The following is a 13,685-nucleotide window of genomic DNA, read 5'->3' as shown; positions in this document are numbered from 1 at the left end:
TGTTAGACGGATGCCCTAACCACTGGGCCAAGTCCGCCGCCTGATACTGATTTTAGAACACAAAAGGCATCTACAACAATACTTGTTGCTCTAGTTGGCCTTAGTTTAATCAGTTTCTTTAGCAAGGCTCCCTCCTCTTCTCCCTTCACCCCTGGGGCTGGGAGAGGGCTTCTCCTGGGTGTAAATACCGGGCTGCCTATCATTCTGCTTCTAAACATGGATGAGATAAGGTTGACTGTTGAAGTTAAAGGCCTGCAGTCTTTAATTCTCCTTTCATAAGCACCTGGCCGGTTTAGAGCCTCTACTGTTCTGCTGGGCAGTGCCTTCTCCAGTCACACCACTATTCCAGGGTGTGGCTTCCTCTGCTCTTCTTTTCAGTCGGAAAGCATCCACCCACCCTCTGCTTTCCAGAAATTTTTTTATATCTCTTGGCCACTGATGCCTACTCCCTCCTATTTGCTCTCTCTCTTTTTAAATTGGATTATGTCCTTTTTTCCCTTTCACTATAATTTTAATGGGGTCCTCAGAAGGGAGAGAATATGAAATTGTGCCCAGTATACCATTTTGATCCAGAACTCTGCTTGCTGTTTTTAATAATAGCTTTGTGAATAGTTTTACATACATAGTATAATTATGTGTGTTTGTATGTATTTATATTTATATTCAAATCCATCATTTGTAGGATTGCAGAAGCACCACTGTAGAGTTCCAAGATTCTTGGGTCATAGTATGAAAATTACTAGAAGGGAACAAAAAAACACTTAATTGTTTTGCTATCATGTAAGCTTGGTCTTTAGTTTCCCAATAACTAACATCCCTACTAGTTTTGTAAGTTTACTGTTCTTAATTAAAATATATCACCTACTCCAAAAGTTGTCATTCATATACAACCTTCACAATTTTTGCCCTATCTGGATATGACCTATGGTGTAAATATATTAGTTTTTTTTTTTTTATAATTGACTGAATATTTCTTTAAATCCCTTTAAAATTACACTTTTTATCCATACCCTCATGTATGGATATGATGGCAATGAAGACATGGATTTTATGTGTAAGCCAAAGCTTACTAATTGTCTCCAATTTCCAGAGCTCATTTTTATAGTAATAAAATTTTTAGTTGGCACATGACCATCCTGCTAAAAACAGTATGTCCCAAATTCCTGTGCAGCTGTTTATAGACTTGTGACTAATTTGGCTTATGTATGAAAGCATGTAAGCAAAAATGAGTTGTGTGACTTCTGGATGTGCTCTTAAAGGGTGGGGTTTACCTTCCCCTTCCTCGTTTCCCTGCTCCCTAAAATGAAAACATGATAGTTGGAGCTGTAACAGCCATCTTGGACCATGAGGTAGGATACCTGTGTCAAGGATGGCAGAGCAAACAGATGAAGAAGCCTGGGCTTCTATGAGCCCTGGACCACCTACCTGGACTTTTATGTGAAAGAGAAATACATTTTTGTTCTGTTTGACACTATCATTTTGGGTGTCTGTTAGAGCAGTCAAGTTTATATGCTAATGCAATTTATGTTTATTCTAATGGCTGTAAAATGCCTGATTATTATGAAAACTGTATGTCCACCTAAAATAATCTCCCATTTATCAAAAGTGCATTATAAAATACTGATTTACTGTGAGTGATCTCTTTTATCTGTTCGTACTCAGGAGAAAGGAAGGGGCCACTGTATTCTGAAGTTTAGTGGTCTTTATTAGTGTCAGTGTTGCAAGGCTGGCACTAATATATATCTGGGTTTTGAGTCTAAAATTTGAATACACTGCCAGTGGATGGTGATGGTACCATCTAGTTTGCGGTCACAGAATGAGTCTCCCATTTTTTAACAAAGTAAATCTAACAAACTGAAATGCCCTTCAGTGTCTCCAATTTGACTACCAAATGAAGCCCAAGGCCTTCTACAGTCTGACCTTAATCCTCCATTTTACTCAACTATTCCTCCTCTATCTCCCTTCAACTCTAGTCAAAAGACAATTTGCAGGGAAGCAGATTTGACTCAACTGATAGGGTGTCCACATACCATAAGGGAGGTTCAGGGTTCAAACCCAGGGCCTCCTGACCTGTGTGGTGAGCTGGCCCACATGCAGTGCTGATGCGCACAAGCAGTGCCATGCCACGCAGGGGTGTCCCCCGCGTAGGGGAGCCCCATGTGCAAGGAGTGTGCACCACAAGGAGAGCGACCTGTGTGAAAAAAGTACAGGCTGCCCAAGAATGGCACCACACACATGGAGAGCTGATGCAGCAAGATGATGCAACAAAAAGAGATACAGATTCCCGGGGCCACCTGACAAGAATACAAGCAGACAACAGAAGAACACAGCAAATGGACTCAGAGAGCAGACAACAGAGGCAGGGGTGGAAGGTGAGAGAAATAATAATTCTTTAAAAATAAATAACTTGCTTTGCCTAAAACCAGCCAGAATTTTCTTATCTCCAAACTTACAGAATAGTTGCAAAAAAATAATACAAACCCCATTCAGAGAACAACATATCCCCACCACCTCAGACACCCAGATCCACCAATTTTAACATTTTGCCACCTTTGCCATATCATTCTATTTACTTTCATTTGAGAGCAGGTTACATACATCATACTCCCTGAATATACACTTCCATGGACATTTCCTATGAACAATGCAACCAGAAATCTGTTGGCTTTTATAAAGGGTATTTATTTGGGGTAAAAACTTACAAGGCCCTAAAGAGTTCAACTCAAGGTTAGTTCCTCACCAAAGTCTGTTGTCACATGTTGAAGCAAAATGTAGGGTGACATCTGCAAGGGTTCAGCCTTCCTCTTTCCCTTAAGGCTCTGTGGGCCCAGCTTCTCGTGATCTCAACTGTAGGCTGGCATAAGGCTCATCTCTTCTCAGGGCTCATTTCTTTCCAGGCTCAGCTGCTCTGTCTCTTCACAAGGTCAGCTGTAAGTTATCAGGCTAATGGCTCATCTCTCTTCCTGGGGCCTCTGCCCTATCTATGGAGCTGTCTCTTTCTCTGTTTATCTTCTCTGTATATCTACTTCTTTGTGTCTCCTTGACTGAGTGTCCATTTATATAGCCCACGAAGGGGGCAGGGACTCAAATGGAGTTACACTCTACTGACATTGCCCTAATCTTAACATAATTTAACCAAAGCTATCTCAGCTAAATCTAATACAATCAAAGGGTATCATGCCCAGAGCAAAACACCAGTTTACAAACATAATCTCTTCTTTTTGAAATTCATAAATAATCTCAAACTACCTCAAGGACCATTTGTTTAAAATCTTTGTCTGGAATGTCCCAGGTCTGGTTCTCCTCATTCATGATTTCTAATGTTTCCATCTTTTCTTTTGGACCATCACTTTCTCTTTCTTTGTATGTTTTATAATCTTTTGTTGCAACCAGGACATTTTGATATTTTATTGTGTTAGTGCTGGAATTTAGACACTGAGGTGTCTATTTCTTTGCTAGTATCCAGTTATATTATAACAGAACTTTCTTTGTGTTAGGTTTGAGCTTTTCTGCCACAGTGGGGCCATTAGGGCCATTGGCAATTAAAAAGGCATGTGGAGCTGTGAGGAGTTTATGCATATTGAGTTTATTTTATGGGTATTTTTTTGCTCTTACTCTGCTTTCTTTTGTTTTTGTTCCACTCTGTTGTTTACATGGGAGTGGCTTTTATGTTATTATTATGTTATTAGAATATATGATTGGTTCTTATAGTGGCCTACTTATCATGTTACATATACTGATTAGCTGGTGTATGTGCTTGTTGGGACCAAGCTTATCTTCTGGAAGTTGAGTGCAGTTATGCAATGTCATTGTTTCCCGGATATGGCCACTAAGTGTCCAGGACCCTTTGGCTGTCCATTAGGCTCTATCTCCTCCTACATTCTATCCCTTAAATGGCTGACATTTTAAGGGCTCCCTCTCACAGAGCTATACTCTGGGCCCAAAGGCCACAGCAACAATATAAGGTACAACAAAACATAACTCAGAAAGTTACAAAATTAATGTTGATTAACATAACCTATTTCCAAGTGGATTTCAGATGCTCTCACTACACTTTTACAGAGTATTTTGCCATGTGTTATATGTTTAGGACTTTGTGGTTCATTTTTTGCAAGGTTGAATATACAGATTTTTGATCATCAGGTATATATACACAACATTGTGTGAGAGCGCATGTTCTCTCGTGCAGCTGTAATTAAATTTATTTATTTATTAAGATTTATTTTTTCTTTATTTCTCCCCCCTCCCCCAGTTGTCTGCTCTCTGTGTCTGTTTGCTGTGTTCTTCTGTGTCTGCTTGTATTCTTGTCAGTGGCACCGGGAATCCGTGTCTCTTTTTGTTGCGTCTTCTTGCATCAGCTCTCCATGTGTGCGGTACCACTCCTGGGCAGGCTGCACTTTTGCATGGGGCAGCTCTCTTTACGGGGCGCGCTCCTTGTGAGTGGGGCTCCCCTACTTGGTGGGCACCTCTGTGTGGCACAGCACTCCTTGTGTGCACCAGGATTGCACGTGGGCCAGCTCACCACATGGGTCAGGAGGCCCTGGTTTGAACCCTGAACCTTCCATGTGATAGGTGGATGCTCTATCCATTGAGCCAAATCTGCTTCCCTGTAATTAAATTTATTTTATTTTTTTAAGTTTTATTTTATTTCTCTTCCCTTCCCCCCCCCCCACCGCCCTTGTCTGCTCTGTGTCCATTTGCTGTGTGTTCTTCAGCTTCCACTTGAATTATCAGGCAGCACTGGGAAACTGCGTCTTTTTTTGTTACATCATCTTGCTGCTTCAGCTCTCCTTGTGTGCATGGCGCCACTCCTGGGTGGGCTGCACTTTTTTCACACAGGGCAGCTCTCCTTGCGGAGTGCACTCCTTTAGCGTGGGGCTCCCCTATGCAGGGGAAAACCCCTGCGTGGCATGGCACTCCTTTTTTTTTTTTAACATTTAATTTTAATCTAAACATATAAACTAATGTTTGTTTGCTAATCTTTTGATATGATGGACAGGGTCTTTTCCTTTTTTTTTTTTAATTTGTCTTTACTTTTTCAATGCTACATTCAAAAAATATGAGGTCCCCACACACCCCCCACCCCCCTCACCCCACTCCTCCCCCCGTAAACAACCTCCCCAATCATCATGAGACATCCACCGCATTTGGGGAATACATCTCCGAGCACCGCTGCACCCCATGGTCAACAGTGCACATCAGAGCCCACACTCCCCCACAGTCCACCCAGTGGGCCATGGGAGGACACACAATGTCCAGTAACTGTCCCTGCAGCACCACTCAGGACAACTCCAAGTCCTGAAAACGCCTCCACATCTCTTCTCTTCCTCCTACTCCCTACCCCCTGCAGCCACCATGGCCACTTTCTCCACACCAATGCCACATTTTCTTTGATTACTAATCACAATAGTTCATGAATAGAATATCGGTAAGTCCACTCTAATCCATACTCTATTCCTCCATCCTGTGGACCTTAGAATGGTTGTGTCCTCTCCACATCTATATCAAGAGGGGGCTTAGATTCCACATGGATGCTGGATGCAATTGTCCTGCTTTCAGTTGTAGGCACTCTTGGCTCCCTGGTGTGGTGGTTGACCTTCTTCACCTCCGTGTTAGATGAGTGGGGTAAGTCCAACAAACCAGAGTGTAGGAGTTGCAAGTCTGTTGAGGCTCAGGGCCTGGTTATCACATGGTCAGTCCAGAGATTCAGGTCCCCTGGGTATACATTAAACCCCAGCACCAACCACAGTTCTGGTAAAAGTAACAGGAGAGGCTTGTGGACAAAGATCACATCTAAGTCCAGCTCTGTCACACAGAAACACAAACTCCAAAGTAGGGTCAACTGAGATGGCACTGAACTCCATCTGCCATGACCATAGAACCTGTGGGTCTCTGTAGGCATGGCACTCCTTGCACATGGCAGCCCTGTGCATGGGCCAGCTCACCACATGGGTCAGGAGGCCCTGGGTATAGAACCCTGGACCCTCCATATGGTAGAAAGACGCTCTATCAGTTCAGCCACGTCCGCTTCTCTGTAATTAAAGTTAAAACTATCCAATTCTGTAGAACTATTTTTTGTATTTGCATGGTTTCATTTATTTTTAAAGCTAATGCATGTTCAGACTGATTGAATGCCTGTACAGTATCCTGAGCTAAAGCTTTTAATTTTATTTACTTTTTTAAAGATTCATTTTTTATTTATTTCTCTTCCCTTTCCTCCCCTCCTTCCCCCCCCACCCCCCACCGTTGTCTGCTCTGTGTCCATTCGCCGTGTGTTCTCCTGTGTCCACTTGCATTATCTGGTGGCACTGGGGGCACTGGGAAACTACATCTCTTTTTGTTGCATCATCTTGCTGCTTCAGCACTCCGTTTGTGTGGCGACACTCCTGGGCAGGCTGTGCTTTTGTCGTGCCGGGTGACTCTTCTTGCAGTGTGCACTCCTTGCGCATGGGGCTCCCCTACACAGGGGACACCCCTGAATGACACAGCATTCTTTGTGCACATCAGCACTGAGCATGAGCCACCTCACCACACAGATCAGAACCCTGGACCTCCTATGTGGCAGGCGGATGCTTTCTCAGTTGAGCCATATCCACTTCCCTAACTTTACTTTAATAGTACTCCCTTTAGGTAGGAAAAGAGCAAGTGGGCAAAACTATGTTGCCTTTTTTTTTTTTTCCAAATTTATTTATTTACTTTCCCCTCTTTCCGTCCTCCTGTCCTGCTGTTTTTGCTGTCTCTGTTGTCTTCTCTTCTCATTTTCTCTCCTCTAGGATTCACTGGGATTCGATCCTGGAGACCCCTGATGTGGAAAGAGGTTTCCCTGTCAATTGTGCCACCTCAGTTCCTGGTTTCTACTGCGCTTCACCTGGACTCTCCCTTTGTCTCTCTTTTGATGCGTCATCATCTTGCTGCATGACTCACTGGCGTGGGCTCTGGCTCACCATGCAGACACTTGCGCGGGCACTGGCTCATCCCGTGGGCACTTGCGCTCACCATGCGGGCACTCGCACAGGTACTGACTTGCCATGCAGGCATGCTTCCTCTTCTTCTTTTTCACCAGGAGGCTCCAGGGATTGAATCTGGGTCCTCCCATATGGCAGGCAGATGCTCTATCACTTGAGCCACATCTGCTTTCCCTACGTTGCTTTTTTCTCTCTGTGCCAGTGATGGTATACTAATCCCAATTATGGGGAACTTCTAGAAGATATTTATACATATATTCAGGGATATAGGGCTGTTCTCAGGTACAACATCTGGTCCAATCAGCAAGCAGGTATGGCTATTCATAATGCCCACACAATCATAAATATCCAGAGGGAAACCTATCTGTAGGCTTGGTTCTCACTTATTTGACCCTGTTTCACCAATATTTGGTTTAACTTTTTTTTTTTGCAGTTTGAGATTATATATTTTTTCTCTTTATTTTTTTACTGTTACATTCAAAAAATTTAAAAGGTTCCCGTATCCCCCCACCCCCACCCCCACCCTTTTTTTTTTTTTTTTTTTTTTGCTGTTTGGGGTTTTTTTTTCTCTCTTTATTTATTTTTTAATGTTACTTTGGTTTGACTATTGACTATAGTACAATTACAAAGAAACTGGGGTGGGGGGGTTGTCTACCCACTGTTTTCTGGGAATCATTGGCATACTGTTCAATACCCTGGGGTACTATTTCCCTTAATGTTATATGGTTAGCTGGAAGTTACTTTTACCCATTATAGATAGCATAACCCACTGGGGGGGCAGGTATTGTTTATATATTTGTGGAGTAGTGCTTTGTTTGTTTTCGAATTGTTTCCCATTTTGGTATAGACTGGTTGGTTGTCTGAAGCTATGTTTAATTAGCCTGGGCTGCCAGGGCGATGGTCCACGGAAGGCTTTTTGCTCTTTTTGCTGGTAGGTTAGTGCATACCCAGCACTGGGTTATGTTGTGAACACGGGTATAGGTATGAGTCCATGACAGTACAGTATTGGCTGCTGTTAACTTGGGCGGAAAGACAGTAGGGCGAAAGATACCATGAGAGGTAAATTACGTTTCTCAGACAATATGCATGTGACCTGTTGATCTTGGGACAGAATGGTGGCAGGCATTGGTGGCCGCCCTGGTTTGAAATACCATGTTTTGTTTTCCTGCACTAAAGTTGACCACAAAGGGGATAGCTCCACTGGGAGCAGTGGTATGGGCCACATTTGTAAGACAAAAGTTTCTCTTAGAAGGGTTCCCCCTGAGTTTTCAGGCAGTGCAACTCCTACTTCAGATGGCTATTTACAAACCCATGGTGTCACAATTAATTCCTTTTTTATGTCGTTTCTATATGGTAACAGGACAGCTTTTCAAGTGGGGACTTAGTTACAACAGTCCATGGCTATGTTCACACTGCTGTTTGTCTTGACTTCAAGGCAGTGGGAGCAGACAATAATAAAGTTTTATTTAAAACTTCAGAAAATGAAAGAGTTTGAGGTATTTATTATTACATGTAAAGGTAAAGCATGTTTCTGTATAACTAAGTTCAGGGGCGACTGCCCTGTTTGATGCAGCTGCTCGTTGAGAAGGCATACTGCCCACAGCAGGCGGGTAGCCTACTCCTGCAAGGTCGGCTCTTTTGGAGACATCATGCGTAATTTGTTTTATAATAAAGTGTTATACTGTTCAATCATGTTTGCAGCTTGTGGTTGACATGGAACATGTAAATGCTAATCAATGTTTTCATTTTTTGTCTAGGTTTGCATGTTGGAACTTGTGAAATGGGTGTTTTTATTACTCCACATTTCAAGAGGATGCCCATACAGGGCACTTAAAACATTCAGTGTTACAATAGTTCTTTCTTGGGTGGCTATTTGGAATGGAAGGCCATAAACTAAACTTGTATTAGTATTTATTGCTATGAATAGGAACTTATATTCTTTTTCAGAGGGCAGGGGTTCATTATAGTTTATTTGCCATACCTGTTGGGGTTTATCTCTTTGTTTTACGACCTTTTTTCTCATGGGCACCCAATGTCTATGTGGGTATTGTTTAGCACATAGCTTACAGGTTGTTACAGTGTTCATTGCATCTGTAGTTGTTAATGGGATGCTATATTGCCTGGCTGTCTGCAGGAGGGTTCGAAACTTCACATGTTTCATGTGCTTATGTAACCAGGCGGCGCATCCGTCTGTTGGATGGTATAAAGCTCTTACTTGTGCTAGACTGTTTGCAGTGTTATTTCTTGGGTTTATGAAAGGTTTATGCCCTGCAACATGATAAACAGTCACTCTGCATTTTTGTCCTTTGGACTATAAGTTCTTTTACAAATTTTGTTTTCAGAGAGGTTTTTTTTACCAATTATCCATTCTTGCTGCTCCCACTGGGGCAGCCATAAAGTTAGTGCTTTGTATATGGCCCAACTGTTTGTATTCACAGTAAGGGGGCCGGGTTCATGCATTATAACTAGCTAAACAGCTCTTAGTGTAGCCCATTGGCTGCTTTGACTAAATTTGGCTTTAAGTAAAATATTTTTTTGTATCCGCTTGGACACCTACAGTGGTTTAAGACATTGCTATGCTTTTGCTGGACTCATCTGTATGCCATGCTGGGAATAGTGTCCTTTTTATTTTTGCTAGGCTAGGCTCTAAAGCCTGGGGACTAGGAAGCCCTTTGGCTGAGGGATTAATTTGAAACTTTATTGGTTTTAACACTTCTTGTAACTTTGCAGATGGTGCTAGTATGTAACGTTGTCTGCTGTTCTAGATATGTGCTCCATTTGGCCAATGTGGGTGTCTGAGCTTTCCCAATTTTGGGGGTATTCAACTACAAAGGTACCCATTTTGTTACAGAGAGGGAGGTTTGTACTAGGACTTGTAGTTCTGTAAGCACTTTACATGCCTGAAGGGTGGCATACACTGCTGCTAACTGGTGTTCAATGAGAGAATAGCGGGGTTTTGAGACTAGACTCTTATGGGTACCCTGCGTTTCCTATGGGTCTGCCAAAGACCCCAGCCATACTCAGCACGGCAGGCGACTTTAACTTGGAAAGGCAGGGAATGATCAATAACTTGCAAGGCCTAAGCCTGACCAACTGCCTGTTTGGCAGCTCAAAAAGCAGTGTTCATGGGTATCAGTTTAATCTTAAACACTTCCCTTCTTCTGGAGGGCATACAAGGGGCAGACTATCTGTGCCAAAGGAGGTATAAACACTTTCTAATATCCTAATAGCTTAGTAAATGTTTGTAGATGTTTTACAGTAGGAGGTCCAGGGTACGCTTGTACTTTATTTATTACTGCTTCAGGGATAACTTTTGTCTTACTTGACTGAATAACTTTTAAGAATTTGACAGATGCTCCAGGCCCTTGGACTTTTGCTTTGTTGACTGCCTAACCTCTTGTTGTCAGCCTATCTCGTAGGTCTTTGGCTGCTTCTTCTAAATCTGAAAGAGAATCAGAGGTTAGCATAACATCATCAACATAATGAAATAGATGAACAGAGGATTTATGCATCTAAGTAGAGAGATCCTGAGCAATCAAACCATGACAGATGGTTGGGCTATGGATATACCTATGTGGAAGCTCTGAAAAGGCTACTGGCATTCCTTCTATGTAAAGGCAAATTGTTCTTGACTCTCTGGTGCAATATTTACAGAGAAAAAAGTATTAGCCGAATTTACAACATAATAATATTGTCTTAAGACATGTGATTGCTGATCCATGATCTCAGTCACTGATGGGACTGGTACATGTAAAGGTGAAGTCACCTTGTTCAGTTCATGATAATCTACCCTCATGTGCCACATTCTGTTAGGCTTCTGGGCAGGCCACACGGGGGGGGTTAAAGGGACTTTGTATTGGTTGTATAATTCCTGCTTGACCTAATAAGGCAACAGTTTGGCTTATTTCATCATGGTGTCTGGGTAAACGGTATTGCTTCACAGTGACTACATGCCAAGGGCAGAGGAGAATGGCTGGAGAACGGTGCAGATGCCCACGCACCACATGCTTACTACACATACCCACAAGAACTCTCCTTGTGTAGTTGCAAGAGTCAGTGCGGGAAGAAGGTCTGTACTTAAGATGTACTCTGGAATTGCAGAAATGTACACTAAACAGTCTTGTGGGGGTAACTGCCCAATGCCTAACTCTACAGAAGTTTGCTGCACACAGATCGACTGTCCCCCATAACCATCAATCCATGACAGGGTCCCTCAGAGCGGTCTTGATTGTTGTAAATTAAAGTGCAATTGGCCCCTGTATCCACTAGGGCCAAAACTTGTTGCACATTACAGGGGGACCAGTAAATTGCTAACTTTATGTGCAGCCTCTGGTCCTCCAACCTCCCTAATTGGGTTCGTCGACCTACTTGTCAACCTTCATAAACATCGTTCTCTGGGTTTGTCCGTAAAACATTTTGTAAACAGAGAGGACATCCTTTTAGTGGGGGCCTTTTCCCCACAATTTTGTGTACTGCTATTCCAGTGTTAACTTCTTCCAGAGGGCTAATAGCCCCTCATTTGGCTGCTAAACTAATTACCTGGCTCTACACCAGTAGCAATGAGGTCTGCCCACATTTGTTGAGACATTTTCAGCAGCCCCAGGGACTTGCTCCCCGGGCCCAAGTTGGGCTGGTCCCTCGCCCTCCCCATATGGCTTCCTCCTCGTGCTGCTCCGGAAGGGGAGGGCCTTTTAACCTATCAGCCTCACTCTGAGGTCCTGCTTTCTGGGCTAAAAGGGCTGCTAAGGAACCAAAAGTACCTGGAGGAACTGTAGCCAGAATAATGATCTTCCTACAGGTGGAAAAGAGTTCACTGCCTGGGCCTGTATATTTGGCCTGGAACATCATTTGGTGCATTCTCATCTTATGCATAATCTGAACCAGGTCCATATAAGTGGCCCAGTTATTAACAGTTTTGGGGAGCTCCCCAGCCTTGTGCCATATCATCAGACACAGAGCTCTGGGGGCGGTGTGGGGACGCTGCCCGGGGCTCATCGTGAGCACTCACAGTACCACTGGCCTCCCTCAGAGCTGCCTCCTTCTCCAACGACTCGGGCAGGCCTCCAGTTCTTCCTACCACCCTGTCTCTGAACACGGGCTTGTGCAGCCAACATTTCCTTGTGCTGTTCCCACGGTAGAGTCAGGAATAACCAGGGCACTTTCCCAGCTCATTTCTTTTGGGAAAGGGGTAACACAACTCCCAAAGATTCCAGTGCCTTTGCAATAGACTCTGGAGTGGGATGAACTATATCCCAACTTTTTGGAGGGGCCTATTACAGGAAAATCACCACCACTGGATACTAAAGACCTGAAGATCTGCTCACTGTGCTCAGAGGATCCTGCTGACTACACCAAATGTCAGGTTCAAGCTCTTCAGCCAGAGTGGGGGGAGTCAGGGCCGTTGGCAAAGAAAAAGGCATGTGGAGCTGCGGGGAGTTTATGCATGCTGAGTTTATTTCATGCTTTTTCTCTTTCCTTTGCTCCCTCTCTACTCTCTCCTGCTCTGCTCCTCTGTTCACATGGGAGCTGCTTTTATGTCACTGCTATTAGAATACATGATTGGTTCTTACAGTGGCATACCTGTCATGTTACATGTACTGATTAGCTGGCGTATGTGCTGGTCGGGACCAAGCCCATCCCCCGGAAGCTGAGTGCAGCTATGCTGGGTCATTGTTTCTCAGATATGGCCAAGAAGTATCCAGGATGCTTTGGCCATTTAACTATTGGGCTCTAGCTCCCCCTACACCTTTTTTTGTTGTTGTTGTTGCGTCATCTTGTTGTGTCAGCTCTCCGTGTGTGCGGCACCATTCCTGGACAGGCTACACTTTCTTTCGCGCTGAGCGGCTCTCCTTACGGGGCGCACTCCTTGCGCGTGGGGCTCCCCTACATGGGGACACCCCTACGTGGCAGGGCACTCCTTACGTGCATCAGCACTGTGCATGAGCCAGTTGCACATGGGTCAGGGAGGCCCAGGACTTGAACTGCGGACCTCCCATGTGGTAGGCAGATGCCCTATCCATTGCGCCAAGTCCACTTCCATCTCCCTACACCTTGAATGCCAGGCGTTAAAAAAAAAAAAGGAACACCTTTTCCAGTCTTTTCAGATGGCCCTGTGCCAGTGAGCTCCTCCAAGGCTTATCCATAAAATGAGTTTAAACAGTAGTTCCAGGCCAGAGGGTAGGGGCCTCCCCGGTCCTTTCTCTTGGGTGTGTGCATTTGGCACTAGAAATTTCCCTGTTTAAGTGGATAGGAATGTCCTCTCTTCCCTAGAAAAGTTTCCTTGTGGCCCTGGGCACTGGACTGTATATCCTACAGCCAGCAACCCCTTGTACCTGGCAGCATGACTTGACTGCTGTCCCACAGTGTTCTGGAGGAGACCTCTGTGAGCTGCCTTCTCCATGCAGGGCACGTTCTGGGATGGCGAGTTCCTCGGGCCGCCACCAGACAGCTTGGGCCAGACACGCAGGTTCCCAGTGTTTGCATGAGGGTTATTCTGCTGCCTCCAGAACTGGGACCAGAGATTCACACTGGGAGCACAGGCCAGCTCTTTACTCAGCTGTTGAGAGAGTAGGAGTGGCCAGTCAGGGTTCCACAAGAGTCTACCACTTTTCAGTAGCCATTTTCTTGATTCAGCATTCATCCTGTTGCTACAGTTCTTTAGCTGTTTTCTGGAGCTTTGAGAAAGATGTTTCTGCCAATTCTTGCTGGTTGTTCAAAACG

This window comes from Dasypus novemcinctus, chromosome 1 (assembly GCF_030445035.2).
Source record: "Dasypus novemcinctus isolate mDasNov1 chromosome 1, mDasNov1.1.hap2, whole genome shotgun sequence".
Classification (NCBI taxonomy): Eukaryota; Metazoa; Chordata; class Mammalia; order Cingulata; family Dasypodidae; genus Dasypus; species Dasypus novemcinctus.
Note: the sequence above shows the minus strand (reverse complement) of the source record.